We start from the raw sequence: 21,301 nt of genomic DNA on the forward strand, positions 1-21,301 counted from the left end.
TGTAGTATTAGTTATTTGCATAGATCTCCAATCTCCCCTGCTAGACTCTAAGTACCCTGAAGTTAAAGCTATGTCACATCTGTAATCTCTGCAGGGTGCCTGGAACAATATCTTAATAAATTGTTGATATTCAATAATTATTTGTTGGCTAAAAAGTGAAAAGAAAAATTTATAAGTTGGACCTCATCATAATTTAGAATGTTTGTTTTGTGAAAGACCCTATTAAGAAGACAAAAAGACAAATTACATTTTGGAAGAAAATATTTTCATATCATGTAACTGACAAAGGACTTGTATTTCAAATACACACGGAACTCTTTTTTTAACTTTTAAGCTCAGGGGTACACGTTTGTTATATAGATCAACTTGTGTGATGGGGGTTTGTTTTACAGATTACTTCATCACCCAGCTATTAAACCTAGTACCCATTAGTTATTTTTCCTGATCCTTTTCTTCCTCCCCTCTCTACCCTCCAATAGGCCCCAGTGTATGTGGTCCCCCTTTCTGTGTCCGTGTCTTCCCATCATTTAGCTTTCACTTGTAAGTGAGAACATGCAGTGCTTGGTTTTCTGTTCCTACATTGGCTTGCTAAGAATAATGACCTTCAGCTCCATCCATGTTCCTGCAAAAGACAATCTCTTTTTTATGGCTGCATGGTATTCCATGGTATATATGTACCACATTTTCTTTATCCAGTCCATCACTGATGGACATTTAGGTTGACTCCATGTTTTCGCTATTGTGAATAGTGTTGCAATGAATATGAGTGCATGTGTCTTTATGATAGAACAATTTATATCCCTTGGGGTATGCACCCAGTAAGGGAATTGCTGGGTTGAATGGTAATTCTGGTTTAAATTCTTTCAGGAATTGCTGTACTATCTTTCACAATAGTTGAACTAATTTACACTCCCAACAGTGTACAAGCATTCCACATAGGAAGTCTTAACATTCAACAGGAAACAAACAAACCATTTAGAAAATGGGAGAAAAATGAGATACTCCACCCAATCAATCCAATTAGAAAATACAGGAAAAAAATGAAGAGATATTTCACCAAATATTGCTGGGAAATAAGCACATGAAAAGATGTTCACTATCATTAGCCATTAAGTAAATCCAAATTAGAGCTATAATGAGACATCAATACACATCCACCTACCAAAATGTGTAAAAAAAAAAATAGTGACACCACCAAATGCTGGCAAGGAGGCAGAGAAATTGTGTCATTTATACATTGCTGGTGCGAATGTAAAATGATGCAGCCACTCCAGCAAATAGTTTCATCATTTCTTTTAAAACTAAGATCAGACTAACCATACAATACAGCAATTGAACCATTGGACATTTGTCCTAGAGAAATGAAAACTTCCATTCATGCAGAAGTTTGTACGAGAATGTTCATAGCAGCTTTATTAATAATGGAAAAACTAGAAACTACACAAAAGTAAATAGTTAAACTGAGGAATCTCTATACTGTGGAATACTATTCCATATAAGACACACTATTGCTAATACAACAACTTTGATGGATCTTAAGGGCATTGTGCTATATTTTCAAAAAGCAATCTTAGAAGCCTATATGCTATCTCATTCCATTTATATAACATTCTTGAAATAATGACATTATGGAGATGGAGAGCAGACTAGTGGTTACCAGGTATTGGGGATGGGGGTGGGTGGAACAGGAAGCAGGTATGCCTATATGAGTAGACCAAGGGGTCCTGTGGTAATGTGTTCAGAACTGGTTCCTTCCGGTGGCTTCTTGGTCTCGCTGACTTCAAGAATGAAGCCGTGGACCCTCGCGGTGAGTGTTACAGCTCTTAAAGATGGCGTGTCCGGAGTTTGTTCCTTCAGCTGTTCAGATGTGTCCGGAGTTTCTTCCTTCTGGTGGGTTCATGGTATCGCTTGACTTCAAACCTTTGCAGTGAGTGTAACAGTTCATAAAGGTAGTACAGACCCAAAGAGTGAGCCCCAGCAAGATTTATTGTGAAGAGCGAAAGAACAAAGCCTCCACAGCCTGGAATGGGACCCCAGCAGGTTGCTGCTGGCTGGGGGTAGCCAGCTTTTATTCCCTTATTTGGCCCCGCCCACATCCTGCTGATTGGTCCATTTTACAGAGTGCTGATTGGTCCATTTTACAAAGTTCTGATGCTGATTGGTCTGTTTACAAACCTTTAGCTAGACACAGAGCGCTGATTGGTGCATTTACAATCCTTTAGCTAGACAGAAAAGTTCTCCAAGTCCCCACCAGACCCAGAAGCCAAGCCAGCTTCACCTCTCAGTAACAGTACACAGTTCCATCTCTTGATTGTGGTGGTAGTTACATGAAGCCACATATGTGATAAAATTGTGTAGAACTATATACACGCACATACTAGTGGGTGCATATGTAACTGTTGAAATCTGAATAAGCTCTGTGGCTTTTACCAATGTTAATTGCCTTGTTTTGATATTATATTATGGTTATTCAAGATGTTAACCTTAGAGGAGGCTTGGTGAAAGTTTGCATGGGATCTTCCTGTACATTCTCGTGTAACTTGCTGTGAATCTTTAAGTATTTCATAATTTAAAAACATTTTTAAAGGTGAATTAAAATTGAATACATTTCTCCACTTGAAATTGGAAGAGGTACATCCAGCACCATAATAATACGGTATATTGTACATCTTACAATACTGTATTCAAGTCTATAGTTTGAAACTTCTTTATAGTGAGCAAGGTTTTCAACTAATATTTGTGAAAGAAGATAATTCTCATCCTGGCCTCATATCAACTACACATGCAGAAAGCATGTCATGCACAAAAATATCCAGGAATACTGTGATAACTATAATATAGTAAAGACTAGATATGAGATCTGTAACAATTTTTGTCCCCAAGATACAGAAAAGTTCCAGAGTGCAGAGTACACAGCAGGTCTGTGGCTTCTGATGTCCTCCTGGGCAGGTTGCCCTCCTGACTACCATATAAAGCCTAGGTAAGATCTCTGAATATCGAATGGTTCTGTCTCTACCATCCTGCAAATATTAGGCAGATTTGGGCCTTATATAACCTCAACATGACATCCTGTCATGGCTTTTTTACACACAAATCTATTTCTGTTTTTTAATGAGGCTAGATAATTAAGTCAGCACTGACTAAAACATTTGATTTTGTCATACAAGTACACCACTTTGTTTTGTCCACACAAAAAGAAATGGTTCCTGATGTTTATATTAGATGTTTCTCTGAGCTCATGCATTTATATCACTGCCTGTTTTAGGTTAGGTTCTTCAGGAACAGAGTCTGAGACAGGAATCTGGGGACATGTGAATTATTGAGTAGGTGCTCAAGGGAAAAATGAAGGGAGAGAAGCATAAAAAAAAGGGGAAGTGGTCTGAAAAGGGATCAGCTTCAGCCTGAGCCCATGGGGAGCTTCAAAGGATGAATTACGCCACACAGTTATCCCCCTTTGAGGCAAGGGGCTGGCCTTTGTAATCCCAGTAAATCAGTCATGATCTACCTGCTGCCCCTGGTTGGAGCACATTCTCCCACGCAAGGTGGCTTCTGTTTAGCTGAAAGCAATGATCTGAAAGAGGCAGTCATGAACCATTAGGTGCCAACACTTAGACCAGCTGGGAAAGGGGCACAAGCCCAGGAAAGGGCATCTGGAACGGCACCGGCAGTGCCAACTATACTTTCCTCCCTAAATCCTTGTCATATAATAAAAGGATAAAAGTAAGAGTAAATGAGGAGCAGCACTGGAAGCCAGGGAGGGATGTCATATATACCCTGAGAATTGGAACAGCTTAAGATATATCAGCTTGACAAAACAGCCAGTAAAAAATGAGCAAAGGATGTGACTAGTCCACACACAGAGGTAAAGCACAGGTAATCCACAAACTTAGAAAAGATGCTCAACCTTGGCAATAATGCACAAAGTGAAAATTAAAACACATTTTGTTAATTATAATTTTAAAAGGAAAAAAAGATTGAAAATATTTACATTGGTAAAAATATGGGGAAATAAGTATTCTCAAATTCTATTGGTGGGAGATTTTTGGAGTTCTACTTAGTTTAAGACATACAAACTGTTTGAGCCATACATTGTATTTCTAGAACTCTGTGCTACCAAAATACTAGCACAAGGTACAAACATGTTTGCACATGACCTTTTCTGCATAAATTACAATACTGAAAAATGCAAACACTTTCAAGTCTGAATTGGCAACAGGTTAAAATAAGGAATTCCATACAGTTACTAGAAAGGTGAATCTATACATACTAATATGAGGAAAGTTGACCATAGTCTAAAGTAAGTTGTCCAGGTTCAAGGTGGAAGTTGAGGGATGAATTATAAAATAGGATATACTATAGGCTTGTATTTGTGAGGAAAAAAATACTTATCTGTATAAAAACTACTTGTTCCCTTACAAAACAAAGTATTTTGCTTTGTTACTTACATATGCCTATATCTACATATATATCTATGTGGAACAAAACAAAACACTTAGCAAGGCATGGCATTCTTTCTTTTCTTAAGAAAATAGTGTTTCTATAAACAGAGTAAACAGACTACAGAATGGAGAAAATATTTGCAAACTGCACAACTGACTAAGGTTTAATATCCAGAATCTATAGGGAACTTAAGAAAATTAACAAACAGAAAGGAAATAACCCTATTTAAAAGTGGGAAAAGTACATGAACAGACACTTTTCAAAAAAAGATACACACATGGCCAACAAACATATAAAGAATGCTCAGGCCGGGCATGGTGGCTCATGCCTGTAATCCCAGCACTTTGGGAGGCCGAGGCAGGCGGATCACTTGAGGTCAAAAGTTTAAGACCAGTCTGGCCAACATGGCGAAACCCCATCTCTACTAAAAGTACAAAAAGTAGCCGGGCATAGTGGTAAGTGCCTGTAATCCCAGCTACTTGGGAGGCTGAGACAAGTGAATTGCTTGAACCCGGGAGGTGGAGGTTGCAGTGAGCTGAGATCATGCCACTGCACTCCAGCCTGGGTGACAGAGTAAGACTCCATCATGGGGGGAAAAAAAAAAAAGAGAATGCTCAATCTCACTAATCATTAGAGAAATGCAAATCAAAACTGCAGTGAGATACCATCTCATACCAGTGAGAATGCCTATTATTAAAAAGTCAAAAAACAACAGATGCCGATGAGGTTGCAGAGAAAGGGGAATGTTTATACACTGCTGGCGGGAATGTAAATTAGTTCTGCCACTGTGGAAAGCAGTGTGGTGATTTCTCAAAGAACTTAAAACAGAAATACCATTTGACTCAGCAATCCTGCTATTGGGTATATACCCAAACAAATATAAATCATTCTACCATAAAGACACATGCACACATATGTTCACTGCAGCACTAGTCACTATAGCAAAGTCATGGAATCAACCTAAATGCCCATCAACAGTAGAAAGGATAAAATGTGGTACATATGCACCATGGAATACTACACAGCCATGAAACAGAATGAGATCATGTTATTTGCAGCTACATAGATGGAGCTGGAGGCCATCATCTTGAACGAACTAATGCAGGAACAGAAAACCAAATACCACATGTTCTCACTTATAAGTGGGAGCTAAACATTGAGCACACATGGGCATAAATAAGGGAACAACAGACACCTGGCATATTTGAGGGTGGGGAGGGTGGGAGGACACTGAGGATCAAAAGACTACCTATCAAGTAGTATGCTGATTACCTAGGTGATGAAACAATCTATACACCAAACCCACATGATATGCAATTTAGCTATGTAACAAACCTGCACATGTACCCCTGAACCTAAAATAAAAGTTAAATAAAAAAAGAAAGAAAATGGTGTTCTCAGGAGGAACAGGGAAAGAAAGCTATCCCCAAACAGATCAGATTTTTCTCTGAGAGTTATGAGGAAACTTCTTTACTTGTTATTCTAGGTCAGGTGCTGAGAAGCAGAGCCTGAGACAGGGATACACCTGCACAGGATTTATTGAGTAGATGCTCTCGGGAGAATGGGAATAATGGGAGCAGGATGAGGCAGGGGAAGGATCTGAGTGAGCAAGAATGTGGTCTCACTGGAAACTAGCCTCTGGATTGATACCATGGAGTTATTTCTCTGGAGTATGAATTTCACCATAGAACTAACTGCATCTTGAAGCAAGTGGGACCAGCCCTTAGCATTCTTATACCAGAGTGGGCTAGTAGCATTGTCTTCATTTGGGGTGGCCAGGATGAGATCCTCCTGAATGAAGTAGCTCCTGCTCCCCCAGAAGATAACTTTCCAAAGAAAGGGGCAATTGAGCATCATTAGCAACCAACACTCACAGCACCTGGGGTTGGGGGTGCCTGCCTGATGAAGGGGATCTGGGCAGATACCTTAAGGGAACATTAGGTATATAAAAAGCAAGATGAGTACGCACTCACTGTATTTGGCTCTTGAGTCTTGGGGTAAAAAAGGGAAGAGGAATTCTCGTGAAACAAAACCTTTTTAATCACATGGAGGCCATCTCTACCAGATTTGAAAGCTGGTCCCTAAAGAGGAGATGGTTCAATTTATATGAAGAATGGGTAGATACCCTAACCTTGCTACCTGAAATTTAAAGTTATGAAAACTGGTTGGCGAGGAGCAGAATGACCCCACTTAGGGTTCCTACTAGCACTTCTGTATGAATGAGGGCCATTTTACCCTCTGGCTGGATATATTAGAAGGTGGTGGGCTCAACTCAGGGGCACGCACTTGGCAAGTGGAGGATGAGCTGAATTTCAGCCTCCATTTGTCTTCCCAGCCAGACACCTGTATGCAGCAAACAACTACACAACTGGACAGAGTGACCCTGACCCAACAAAGGTCCAGTGCAGAGAAGGGCAAGGAGATCACTATAATAAAGTTACTTTGAGAAATGAGGAAGCTAAGCTTGTGAATAGGCTCCACATGAGGACTGAGGTGTTTGCAATTGGAGTGGGAAGAAAGGGAGGGAGCCCAGAACCCGAGAGTGTGGCTGGAAGTCTCCCAGGAACAGTGCTTAAGCATGGGAATGTGATCAAACAGAGCTGCAACCTTGGCCTTCAACACAGGGATCCACTGTGGTCCAGACCAGCAAGGGCTATCCAAACCATACAAGACCAGTCCTCAACAGCCCCACCATGAAGCAGCAGATGAATAGGAAACATAGTTCAATGCATTCTGCTTGCTGTGTGAAAAAACAGGATGCACACCACTGAACTAAGCTTCAAAAGGTAAACTCTGAGTGTTCTGCTCTTCAGCAGTAATTAATTTTAAAAATAAAAGATATGATCATATGTCTATCTTGAGTTGACAAAGCACACCATTCTGGACTAAATAGAAATAAAAATAGAAATGTGGAGGGAAAATATTGTTTCTGGTAAGTATGGCATTTTTCTCTGAGTCTTTTTAGAACAATTAATATTTTATTATACAACTATTCCTTCCCTACTAAATAATGGCTTTTTAAAATCTTTGCTGCTTTCTTTAGTAAAGTTGATTCTATCTTGGAACGACAATGCAGAAATATAATCGAATCTTGTCATTCACTGACTAGGGTATCCAGTAAGGGTCCCTGATGCTGCTGAGAGATTCTGATAATAAAAATATTATTTTACAGAAGGAAACATGATTACTGACTTACAGAATCTTGATTTGTGACTCTCTCCTCTCACAATTTTTCTTACTGTTAATCAGGTTCTTACAACAAAGCCCAGGCTTGGTTAATAACCTCTATAACCAAATAAGATTACAATGCTTCTCTGAGTCCTGAACTGGTTGAGATCTGTGGCAGCTGACTCACCTACAGCTGTGCTGAGGATTAATAAAATTAGCAAGAATGCCCAGAAATTCAACCAGGGCCCTGCGTGTGAGTGTGCCTCTTTTTCATAACAATCCTCGAATCCTGTGGGAGACTTTAATTGTCATGATCTTATTCACTGGGTAGTAGCAGTAAGTTTGCTATTGAAGAGACAAAGTCAGGCATCACCAAAGAAAAAGAGTCAGATGAACCTGCCCCCTACCCCTCCACTCCTGATCCTCCACCCCTGGCTCTGCATTTTCCTTATTCCATTGCACTTACCACCCTTTAACATACTAAACTTTCTTACTCTGTTTACTATTTGTTGTGTGTCTTCCTCACTAGAATGTAAGTTGCATGAGGGCAGGGGTCTTTATGTTGCTCACTGATACCTCCAAGTGCTCTGGACAGAAGCTAGAACATAGGAAGTGCCCAATAAATACTTATTGAATAAATGAAGACGCCAGAGAAAATGCTCATCCACAAACATTTACAGTTCAAACACATTCAGAGGCTTTCATTAACACTGAATATTCACATTTTTTTGTTTAATCAGATGACCTGAATTTGTATGTATTTTAAAATTTCTTTGAGAGGTGAAGAATTTCTATGCTGGTTGCAATGATATTCCAGCTCATTAGTGATATTTCTCCTCTTGGTAACCCCTCCTTTACCACTACCACTGCCACAATTAAGAGAGAGCCAACGATTACGACAGTAGGAGAAAAAAAAGTGGCTCTTATCTGGAACATAGTAATCCAAGAGTAAGGAAGAAAGGGATATAATGTGGAGGAAGCTTCTATTATACAGGAAGAAAAGAGAGAAATATTCTTTCATTCAGGAGAGCAATAGAATAATTTGGAAGGAATGTGAGGAGAAAAAGACATTATTTGCTTCTTCCAAGGATCCACTGACTCTCTCTCATATCCCAGGGGATTTAAACAGGAAATGTGGAAGGGTAGTGAGAAAATGGAAACGACGTAGCATTTGAGGCAACCACTGAAAACAGAGTGGGCTAGCAGCATTGAGACCCTGAGAGACTGAATATACAAATGATAATGGTCAGACCACCTATGACAAGAGAATTCTGACCCACAACCCCTGGAGCACTAAGCCCGGAATGGTCAATGACTGCCAGCTTCCCTATTTTTTGTCTCCCTCTTCCAATTCAGGATCAGAGAATGCCAAATATGCTACACTGATCAATCACTTAGGATGCCCACCGCCAGCTTCCTATGCCAGCAACCTCCAGAGAAATCTGAAGATTTCTCTTTCATCTATGTCCTAGGGTATGGTTAATTCTCATAATTTTATTTTCCTCATCATCCACTTTGCATATAAGTTTTACTTTCTCATATCAGAAGCAGGGCTCAGTCACCCAAAACAGTTTCCAGTTCCATGCCACACCCAAATGGCTCAAGCCAATGGCCAGAGATAAGACCGTAGAGGCATCTCTACCACCTAGCAGACTGGGCTTCTACTTTCCTGCAGCTTCCTTTAAAGAGAACTTTCAGGCATTTAACTGTAAACTCAAAGTAACCCACAGACCCTATTCCCTTATACATGCTAATAGTTGTTATATGTTTCTCTCTCTCTCTCTCTCTCTCTGCGTGACTCTTCATACCTGCCTCGTGTGACCCCAGGTAGAGAGAGAGGACTACCCTCCCAACTCATTGTACCCACCTCGCCCAGGATCTGTAAGTAAAAAAAACCTTTGAACTTGTTTCCTGTTGTGGCAGTGTATTGAATTTGTTACCTTCCATCTGAAGAACTAGGGGCTGTCCTAGTTAGGGTTTTCCCAGAATGCCAAAGAGATCACAAGGTTGGGTTCCCAATGCCAGAGCCATGGTCAGGCGGGCATAAACTGGGTCAGATAGCCACAAGGGCGTTTGCCAGTATAAACAAGTTCCCCATGTGAGGGACCTCTGGTCACAAGTTGGATAACTAGGCATTAGGGCATCCTGTGAAAAGCCCACTGTAAATGTCCAGCTCCCCTTCATTTCCCGTTAGGACAGGGCTGCTAGACACTCTGATACTGGAACAACAGTTGAGCTGGGAACTTTCAAAACACAGTGATGAAAAAGAATGGCCTGATTCCACCAAGGATGCCAAACAAATGGGAACTAATAATAAAATCCAGGCATCAAACTGAGAATAATAGCCGAGGAATTCAACAACACAGAGGATGGAGTTCTTTTTTATCCCTTTTTACTCTCTTTGGTGCTTCTGTTTTATGTAGGATTGTCTAAAAGTGTTGTCTGTCATATAAAGGAGAATCACAAGGTAGAACACCGGCATAGACCCTACAAGCCTATTGTTAGAGCTGGTTTCACAGACCGATGAGTTTGTAGTTCTCACCAAACCAGCCCCCATGTGGACAAAGTATTTTGCCAAGTCACCAGTAAAACAGGATGAGGTTCTCCTTCCATCATTTTTGTTGTTGTTGTTCTGAGAGCCTAGCTTTGATCCAGAGAGAATGTTCTCCTTGGTGCATGTTCTCTTTGATTTTCTGCCTGTGTATAGGTGCTGACCATCATGTCTGCATTCAGAGGCAGCCAAGCAACAGGTGGGAGTCTCAGATACAAAGTACATAAGCATCGCTTTCAACTGACTGTTGCCTGCTCTTGTGAGTCATCTAAGTCTAAATCCTCTCTTCCTTCAGAAGAAACTCCTGCTGTATAATTCTTTTATTTCTTTCTCTAAGTGGTATAACCTCACCAATGATAATTTGGACCTTGAATGGCCACTGTCAGGGACATTTGACTTGAACAAAATTGTTTATTTGAGAAATGCCTTAGAAAAGAAAGAGAATAGTATTTATCAGGCTCCGTGGGCAACACTTTTTGATTGGTATGTAGAGACTTCTAAATGAAATTCTGATTTGAAAATTGTTTTACTAAAGAATACTTTGGCCAAAAGTAATAAACAACATTACAAATGTAAGCAATAAAAAAAAACTATCAATAGACTCATTTCCCTGGTAAATCTTCTCCCTCCTTGTCCTCCAGTTGCCTCCCTATATCTAGCTCTCCCTCTTCCTTCTTATCTTTCTGATCTCTCTCCTTTTACCCTTATTTCAACTCTCCCTTCTTCTTCCCCCTTTTGAGACCCCAAAATGCAATTTGCTTCTAAAGATCCATCCCATCCCTGAGCCAGATGTGTAAGCAATTGCATAATTTAAACCTCAGATACAAGCTGAACTAAGAGCTACATTTCAGGATTTCCTTAAGCACAGACAAGGACAAGGATTATTCATAGAAGGATTTAGACTTCCTTTGGGTGCATATGTGTCAGAGTTGAACAGCTGAACTATATCAATTTGTACATTTGTTGGTCAAACCCTCAGCTAGATACTAAATCCTGAATGACAATAGCTAATTGACCAAGAAAGGGATCTACAGAATCCCTCTTTCCACAATAAATGTGTGAGTCAAAAAAGGCCCTAAAACCAGAGCAAAGTCTCCTAAATGCCATACCTAAAACATTTCTCAATAAAAACAGATTGAACCATAATTCCATCATGTAAACACACAAAAAAAACTATAGAAGTTTATGGCCATACGGCCTACTTTCCAAGGGACACATTTATCCCCCTATGACATGGTAACTGGAAGACCCTGAATTTAGACTTGGGACTTGCTTACTTGGTCTAGGTTGGGCAATTTGGATCTCTGGTTTCAAAGTATCTTATAGGGACTCCTAATTGTTCTTGTTTTTGTCACAGTGAACAGGATACTAATCTGTTGTAGTCTATCCAGATTCTAAAATGCTACTCTGTAGCTGCTGTCTCATCAAGATGATTGCCATGATGATACAACAAGATGCCCACAAAGATCTTGCAATACAGTTGACCATGGAGACAACTGAACAGTCTCTGAGCAGTGAAAATCTGAATCTCTAGCCTTTTCTGAATTTTTCAGGTTCTTACAAATGAAAGAATAACCAGGAGGGAAATCAAGACACTGAATTTACAAATGGACAATGGCCAGACCATATATGATGATAGAACTCTGACCCACAAACTCTACAGGAACTACCCAGGTAGCCAAACCACAACTTCTGCAGCAATCTGCCTGGAACAACTTGCACTTGATTAATGACTGCCAACTTCTCTACTTTTGGCCCCTGTTTTCAACTAAGAACTAATTATGGAAAGCCAAATATGATTCCCAAACCAATCTCATGGGATGTCCCACTTCTAGTTAGCCTACCTACAGTTTCCCCATGCCAGTCAGGGTACATCTGAAGTCTTCCTTTTTTTCCACCATAAAGCTTTCCTACCCCTCTACCTGTCTTGTTATGTTTGCCAAATGCAGGTGTTAGTGGCTGACTCCCTAGCTATCACAAGCTCTGAGTAGCCTCTTCTCATTCTCATTTAGGTGGTCTTCATTTAATTCCACATCCTACTTGGAACTTTGGAAGGAGGTAGCCTTACTTAGTTTCCCTGTGGCAACATGAAGAAACTGCCACCAAGTAAGAATAAAACTGTGGCATATATACAGTGAGAAAGAATAGGTGATGGTACCCTGATACTCCCTTTTCTTTTACACAGCATAGAAGGAATCCATAAATCCCCTATAATCTCTGTGAAAGAATGTGGAAGGGACTGAGAATTGAGAGCCAGCAAGCCTACAGGGACCACTGTCAGGAGGGACTAGATAATATTTCCATAGGGGATGTGAAGTGGTTTCTCTGGGCCAGGATGTGGATCTTGGCTGAGACTCAGAGGTTTTGCCAAATTATTAATAGCTAAAATGGCCTTAGATCATCAGAAGAGTCTCCAAGTCCTTACCATACCAAAAACACTGTATGAATTAGGTTTTGCTTTGTAACAAGCCAAATTTAGCAACCCTTCCTCTAATAAACATGTCCAAACAAAGATACAAATCATTTTATTATGTCTTCAGAGGACACACGAAGTAAGGCTTGGATGTTAAAAATAATCACTGAAGGCTGGGGGGAATGGAAATAATATGGAGAGTGTTATTATTTGAGACTAATGTTTCCAAACTTTGTTCCACAGAACAATAACTTGGGGAGCTATTAGAAGATACTCCATGAGAAAGGCGTTTTGTGGTTGAAAGTAGTTGAGAAACAGTACGTACCATATTCACTCCATAGAGACTAAAATGTGTGTAAGCATAATGAAGGCTCTGAGAAGTGCTGCAACAGACTTGTCTAACTTTATCTAACTCAGTGATTCTTAATCTTATGAAAGCAAAGTCCTCTTCATTTTAGTGCACAACCCATATTTTATAGACAATCATACCCTGAAATATCAATTAGCTCATTGAAATTGTATTCCACCCCTTACGAAAGGGACCTCATAAGGCAAAGAGCTTGCTGGAGTCTCTCCATTCTTGCTTCTATATGTTAGATACTGTCCCAAAAGCCCAAGGTGAATTTCTCCATGAATAGACAAAGAGAAGAAGGTCAAAGCCTTCTCCTGCCTACCTGGGCTCTGCATTCCCAGTTCCGCTTGCCTCTCTGAAGAGCTGTTCCTTTCTAGATGAAGTAATACCTAAAATGTCCTTCCTCACAAGACAGGAGAGAGAGAATAGGTTTTTTGAGTGGGAACTCTGGAGTCTGACTCCACTGTATCTCCATTTACATTCTCTGTGTCCCAATTTCTTTATCTGTAAAATAGATTACCAGTAGTTACTACCCCATAGGGTACTGTGAGCATTACATGAGTTAAAGCATAAGAAATACTTAGAACAGGGCCCAGCATATAGGGTGTACTCTATAGATGTCAGTAATTATTTACTTTCGCTTAGATCTGATAGCTCTCAAAAGAATATCCCCATCAGACTGAAAAGTGGATACCAAAATTTATACAAGAAAAATACATCATGGGGATTTAGGGAAATTTTTTTCTGGTAGCAAAGTATTGTTAGCATTACTTTCTCTGTGGTGGTACAAAACCCTCTCAATACATTTTGCATGTTTATATTTTATTATTATAATTTCAGAAGCAACACATTCTAATGCTGAGAGCCTGGAAAATAAAAGGAAGCACGAGAGAGAAAAATGCACTCAAAATTGTCTGCCTTTGGGGACTCAACTGGTAATATTTTGTGATATATGTGTGTATACATACACACATACACATTAGGAAAATAATGACATGATACATCTGTAGAAGTACTTTCTACCTAGCAAAATAGTATGTATGCTTTCCCATTTCAGTTGATATTCCTTAGAAATATTATTTTATCAGCTGCAGATTATTCCTGTGTCTGTATGTGGATGTATCATAATCCATTTTTTGATTCCTGAGTGTTTGCTCACTGAGATTATTCGATTAATCACCAATCATAAAACCAGCATTTTTACAGAAGGTATATACACAATCTTCACCTGCTGGAAAGTTATTCACTAGCTCTTTTCACTGGATTGCCTACTCGTACACAATGCCGACAACTTAGTCTTCATTATTTTTGAGGATAAGTGAATTCAAGTCAAGCACATCCATAAGTCAGACAAGTCAGCCTGAGGAAATCAAAAGGCTAGGAGACAGAGTTTATTAAATAATATTAAAGGAAATAGTATTCTTCATCCATTGTCTGCCAATTTTCTCTGTATTTATTATTCAAGCATTTAACAAGATCTCTTTCTTCATTTTTGTGCTTGATGCCCTTCTACTTTCCACAAAACGGAAGTATTTACTATAACGTGTATTGTTCCATATTATGTAACAGCATAAAATTGACCAGCACATCTGTATTAGTTCCTTCTCACACTGCTATGAAGAAATACCTGAGACTGGGTAACTTATAAAGAAAAGAGGTTTAATTGACTCACAGTTCCACATGGCTGGGGAGGCCTCAGGGAACTTACAATTATGGCAGAAGGTACCTCATCACAGGGCAGCAGGAGAAAGAATGAGTGCCAAGCGAAGGGGGATGCCCCTTATAAAACCATCAGATTTCATGAGACCTCACTCACTATCATGAGAACGGCATGGGGGGACTGCCCCCATGATCTAATCACCTCCCATGAGGTCCCTCCTACAACACGTGGGGATTGCAATTCAGATTACAATTCAAGGTGAGATGTGGGTGGGGTCACAGATCCAGACCATATTAACATCCTTCCTTCATTTCAGGAGAAAGAAGATCTGGTATGCATCAAGGATAAAATATTGTAAGAAAAAAGTTATCTAGAAATCTCAACACTAAAGTATCAAAAATGCCAAATTTATCTTAAATAGACTTTTTTCCTAATGATCTTTCATATTTCAAATCACGCAAATAGAACAATCAATGGATGACTGGCCCTGGTATCTATGGTGATGACAGCATCTCCAGAGCAATGGACAACCAACCAATTAAAAACATCACACGAGCTGAATTCTCACATCAGAAGCAGTGAGATGCAGAGCATACTGTGTTGGGTAGTCATTATTTTTTCACCTGTTGGGAATCATTACTTTATCATAACACACCACATCACCCCAGCTCCTGGGAAGGACCCAGGTGCAGCCATCGCAGCATCCAACACCCAGGTCAGAGTGACTGCTTCAGTCACAGTAAAGTGACTACTCTCAAGAGGTAACTTGAGAAATTAGGTTTACGATTTAGTTCAAGAATATTCATTGAACCATCGAGAAAGAGTAGCTACTGGTAAAATTTTTATTCTATTTGCCACAAATAGAATAAAAGCTGAATCTTATTACAGAAATCTTGCCTGAGAACAAAGGTAAATGATGTGTAAGAAATCTCTGCAAATCATTTAGTTCATGATTTTGCAGGATGCCAATATGAGCAGGGCACACCTGAATGGTTTTCCTGATCTTGGCTGGACTCACTTCATACATCTGTGGGCAGCCCCCTAGATTAGCTGGGCCTGGCTGGTCTAGGATGGCTTGTCTGACTTTCACGGAATCTCTTCTTATCCAGCAGACAAGTCCAGGCTTATTCACACAGCAGAAGCATGGTTCCAAAAAAGTGAACAGAAGCGTGCAAGGCCTCTTGAGGCCCAGGTTCAGAACTGTCATGGTGTCAGTTTCTCCACATTCTGTTAGTTGAAACAGGTCACAAAGCCAGCCCTGATTTAAAGGGATAGGGAAATAGACCCCATCTCCATACAGGAGGAGCTGCAAAGTCACATTGCATGGAGGTCTAGATATAGGAAAGGAAATAATTTTGGTCATTTTTTAATAAATAATCTACCATAGTCCATTTTCTGGCTACAATTATTCATGTCCCTCCTACGTGCAAAATACGCTTACCTCTTCCTGATACCTCCGTTTATCTGGATCAGAGTCCAGGACTTTTGGACCTACATTCTGCCACACGAGGTTTCCCACGATTAGAGACCTATGAACTAAAAAAACAAGTTATGTGCCCTCAATGTACCCAAAAAACAAGTGTGAGACTGGGACAGGATAGCCACAAGAGACTTCCCCATTCAAAATACTCCGTCAATGGAAATTCATGCTGTGAAAAAACTTTGTACATTTTACAGAGCACAGGAATTCATCACAGAGCACAAGATGCTGCAGAAGCGCAGGCTGAACAGAAAAGTTGCAGCAGAAGGCTGTGGATGGCACTAAGGCATTTAAAGTAGCTCTCATGTTTCTAGTTTCTGCAGATGCTGACATAACAAATTCTGATTCTAAGTTACTTGGCCAGATTCCTTTCTATATGTCAACAAGGATTTTCTGGTAAATAAAACATTCATGCATTTTTTATTAGCACTTGATGCTTTTTTTTGAAGTTGTTGCCATTTTAAAGTGGTAAGTATATACCCCAAATCCTGATATTCTGTATAATATTTGATGAGTGAAAGGTTTACTTTGTGTTTTATCATTAAACCTTTAGGGTTTTCCATAATATGTTTTTCTTTTCTGTTTTCTGCTAAGTCTGGATGGCTTTGGTCAATGTAAGCTGATAGCTACTTAATATATCCCTTGATTGAGTCCTAGGGCATATTTTTATTAAATAAAGGTTTTCTAAAGCATAGGTAGCTTTTAAAAACTTGTAAAACTTATTGTTGAAGGATAATATAAGATAAAAAGTATACATATCATATGTGTACAGCTTGATAAATTTTATAATTGAACACACATGTAATAAGCACACAGATCAAGAAACAGAATATTACCAGCTCCTAGAAGCTCCCTTGTGCCCACTTTCCACCATTATTCTTCTAGGGTAGGGTTTCTCAGCCCAGCACCACTGACATTTTGGGCTGGACAATTATTTTCTGTGGAGGACTGTCCTGTGCATTGTTGGATGTTTAGCAGCATTCCTGGCCTCTACCCACTAGCTGCCAGTAGCAGTCCTATCAATGGTACAACAAAAGTCTCTCTCCAGATAAAGAGATAGGCCCAATATTTTCTGGAAACAAAGTCATCCCCAGTTGAGGACCACTGCCTCTAGGGTAACCACTGTTACGATTTCTAATAGCATAGCTCAATTTAGCCTGTTTATATATTTTGTACAAATGAACTCATACGATATACTCTCTTGCATATGGCTTTATTCTCTTAACATTTCATTTGTGAGATTCATTCATTATTTTTGTGTGTAGTCATAGACTGATCATTCTTGTTGCTGTATGGTACTCCATTGCATGACCAAACTACAATTTATTCATTCAACTATTGAAGGCCATTTTGGTAATTGCCAGTTTTTGACTAATATATAGTCTGAAAACTTATTTATTTCTGATCATACCTTATATCCCAAACTACATACCATATGTTACTTCTAAACAAAAATTTTTTTTGAGTCAGGGCATCTAAATTTTGGGAGTTTTGTTAATCTGAACTAAATCACATGTTAGACATTATATGTAAACTATTTTTATGGTAATTTCATAAGAAACCCACAATGAGTCCACTGATCCTGAGGACGAAGTTGGGAGGGGGAAGAGAAGAGAAATCCATGTTCGGTGCAACCAATATTCATTGAACACCCTGATTTCCAGGCACTTTGTGGCTCTGAAAGTGTAAAAATAAACAAGACAAGTTCTGTAGCTTGAAGAAGTTTCTAGTTCCCTTCTTGTAATGGCTTGCCAAACTTTCTCTTCTTGGCTGATAAAATCTTTAGAAAGTTGCCTCTGATAAGAAGATCCAGCCAGATCTTCTACCCCAGAGGGAGTGTGAGATGAGCAGCTAGAGCTGCACCTGCTCTAGGTATTTGTCAAGAAAGATAAAAGTAGGAGTCCTAGACTTATAGCTCATCTCACCAAGATAAGGAAATAGGAAAGAATTTAGAGCAGAAACCTTGGCCAGGATAGGCAGGTGCAAACTTCAGGAAGAAATATCCCCTGTCTTCAAGAGCCTAATCACAGTAGGTACTGGATGCGGCATGAGAGGAAAGATAACAGACACAGCCCACAGGAAACCAGCTAACAGAGAGGACTAAAACGCTTAGTGATGTGCCAGAGATCTTTATAACTAAGTCTAAAAAGTTCATTTATATTCATAACACACATCCTACTAGACAAAGGAGAATGTGAGCCTAGAGAAATGATGACTCTGCTGGGCTTCTGTTTTTTAAAAAATATAGGTCCTCGATAAGTATCAAGCATATTGGGTAGCTGTCTTTTTAGAAGAAGAGTTTTATTACCAGTATTTTGTAAAGCATCTTTGTCTCTTATCTTTGCTACTCAAATATTTCATTAACTGCAACTTTAGTACAATAGAAAACAAAGGCCAATGTAACCAGTATCAGCCTTCTTATTCATCATTCTAAAGCTTCTGAGACTTTCACTTCTTTTCCTCAATTTATATTTGTTCATTATTACTACACACTCTTTAAATTCAGTACTATTTAATTGAATAAACCAAATGATTATGTTGTGTTTTTTAATTAACTTTTTGATTAAAGTTGCCTTTTCATTATCAACTTATAAATATATAACATAATAAGGAATTGCAATTCTATATGAGAAGGTTTCTGAATTTTCTCTTAAGTGAATCAGTAGGAATTAGAGGAATATTTTAATTTTCTATCACCATGTGTATATTCATTATTTAATAGATCATCGCATAAAACCTTAGTTCCAAGGAAATTTTAGATAATATTTGAAAAAATGACGTTTCAACGACTTTACTAGGCAATCCTTTAAACACCGGGACTAATTCATTAGAAAAGCAACAAGCAAAGCAAAACAAATCAAAACTTACTCAGCTTTTTAATGGTCTTGTTCTGGTGCAGGCAGGAATATGCCCATCCTCCCCTGTACTCTTCTCCTACTGCCAGTTAACCAATTACAGAACAATGAAACACTGAGTCATTGAATTTTAGGTCCTTAATATTTAAAAACAAACCTTTTACTTTTGTTTTTTGTCCAGCAGGAAAATCCCACAAGAACACATTTTTCACTGTATTTATTCATCACATGCTAAAATAACCCAGAACAAATGTACAAGACTTTCCATTGAACTACTTGTGCCTTCCCATTAATCTGTCTCAAAAAAATTTTCACTGCAAAGGATTTGTAATAGGTTATCACATGATAACAAATATTTTTCTCTTTAAAATTCTTGCTTACTTATTTGTGAGCTCCAATATTATGAGTTAGCATTTTAATAAGTATGCTTATTGTTTAAAGAAAACTTGTGCCTCTTTTTGTAAAGCAAAATATGTATAAATGTTTTTTAAAGCATTATCTGCACATCTATATGTATGTCTGTGTGTCTGTGTGTGCACATATATTCTTACATATATATACAATATATACTATGATTAATTTTATGTGTCAACTTGACTGGGCCACACGATGCCCAGACATTTGGCCAAACATTGTTCTGGTTGTTTCTTTCAGGGTATTTTTGGGTAAAATTAACATTTGAATCGGTAGACTGAGTAAACCAGAGTGCTCTCCCTAATGTGAGTGGGCCTCATCCAATCAGTTGCAGGCCCAAATAAAACAAAAGGGCTGATCCTCCCCTGAGTAAGAGAAGTTTTCCTGCCTGATAGCCTTCACACTAGGACATCAGCTTTTTTTCCTGCCTTAGGACTTTGACTGAAATATCAGCTCTTGCTGGGCCTTAAGCCTGCTAGTCCAGTGTACCATCTGGTCTCTTGGTTCTCAGGCCTTTGGACTTGGACTGGAACTAAACCATTGACACTTCTGGGTCTCCAGCTTGCTGATTCGACCTAAGATCTTGGGACTTGTCAGCCTTCACAATCTCGTGGGCCAATTTCTTACAATAAATATCTTAGTATATATTAGCCCATTTCTCTGGAGAACTCTGACAAATACACATGCGTATATACATACATACAGTACCAAATGATAGTTAAGAGCACGGGAACTCTGCAGCCAGTCGGCTTAAGTTTAAATCCCAGACCTATACAGTAACAAAAGCAAGTTACTTAACCATTGAGAGCCTCCGATTCCTTACTCTAAAATGAGAATAATACTCATATCTATTTTGTAGGGTTGTTATACGGGTTAAATGAGCTTTACCCAGCGCTCAGAGCAGCATCCAGCCTATGGCAAACACAACACAAATCTCTGCCTGTAATTACTCTATATGTGTATGTGTTTGTGTTTGTGCAGCGCAGGTGTAAATATTCTCTTTTGTGTCTCTATTACACACATTTGGATTTTTGTGTGCCAGATTTTTCTTAATGTGGAAGATGTGCATACACTTATAAATGGTCAGAAAATTACTTAACTCTACATCTTCAGGTTAAATAAATCTAACTTTTGACTTTTGCCTCATATATTTTATATTTTAAACTCTTCAAATCTTTTCATACATTTTTTTCTTAAATCTCCCTAAATTTTTCCCATCTGTAGAGCTGTAAACCCCAAACTGTTATAATTTGGACATGAGCACACAGCTGTGAAGGCCTCCATAGGGCTGTGAGTTCTTCAAAGGCTGAGACCAGCCCCAGTGCCCAGGTCTCATTCCCAGTGCCTAGTATTAGACTGCCCAGAACGTGTGCTCTACCCTGCTTATAGACCAGTGGTTTGCTCCCTGACTGCATATTAAAATAACCAGGAGAGCTTTTTAAGAAATAGAAAGGCCTAGGCTCATTCAGAGCAATTAAATTAGAGTCCCTGGGGATGTGGCTGGACACTGCTATTTCTTAAAAGCTTCCGTGTGAGTCCGAAGTGCAGTCATGATTAACAACTAGTGCCAGATAGAGAGGACATTGCCATCAAACATTGAGGGATGTGATCTGAGCCAAAGCCCTGCTCCAGATTTCTGTATAATGACCCAGCTGCAGGAGAGGAGCCAGTGGTGTGCATTCCTCGGTGAATGTGGGAAGCAACAGCTTCCCAGCTCTTTCTCGGAGGTCCTAGGACAGCTTCTTGAGGACGTGCTCCCTGCCTTGTCACCAGCACCTCCGGAAAAACATATCTGCATAGTGAAACTAGAAATTGTGTTTTAGAGAAACTGCTGTCAAACTTGACTTCTGTTGCCACACAAATGATGGAAGATATTCAAATGCATGACACCGCTCTGCTCTGACACCCTTGTGATACTAAATTCTCAGCTGTAATTCTATTTGAGGAAGCATATTAAAATGTGAGTTA

Source organism: Hylobates moloch, unplaced genomic scaffold, assembly GCF_009828535.3.
Source record: "Hylobates moloch isolate HMO894 unplaced genomic scaffold, HMol_V3 SCAFFOLD_8, whole genome shotgun sequence".
Classification (NCBI taxonomy): domain Eukaryota; kingdom Metazoa; phylum Chordata; class Mammalia; order Primates; family Hylobatidae; genus Hylobates; species Hylobates moloch.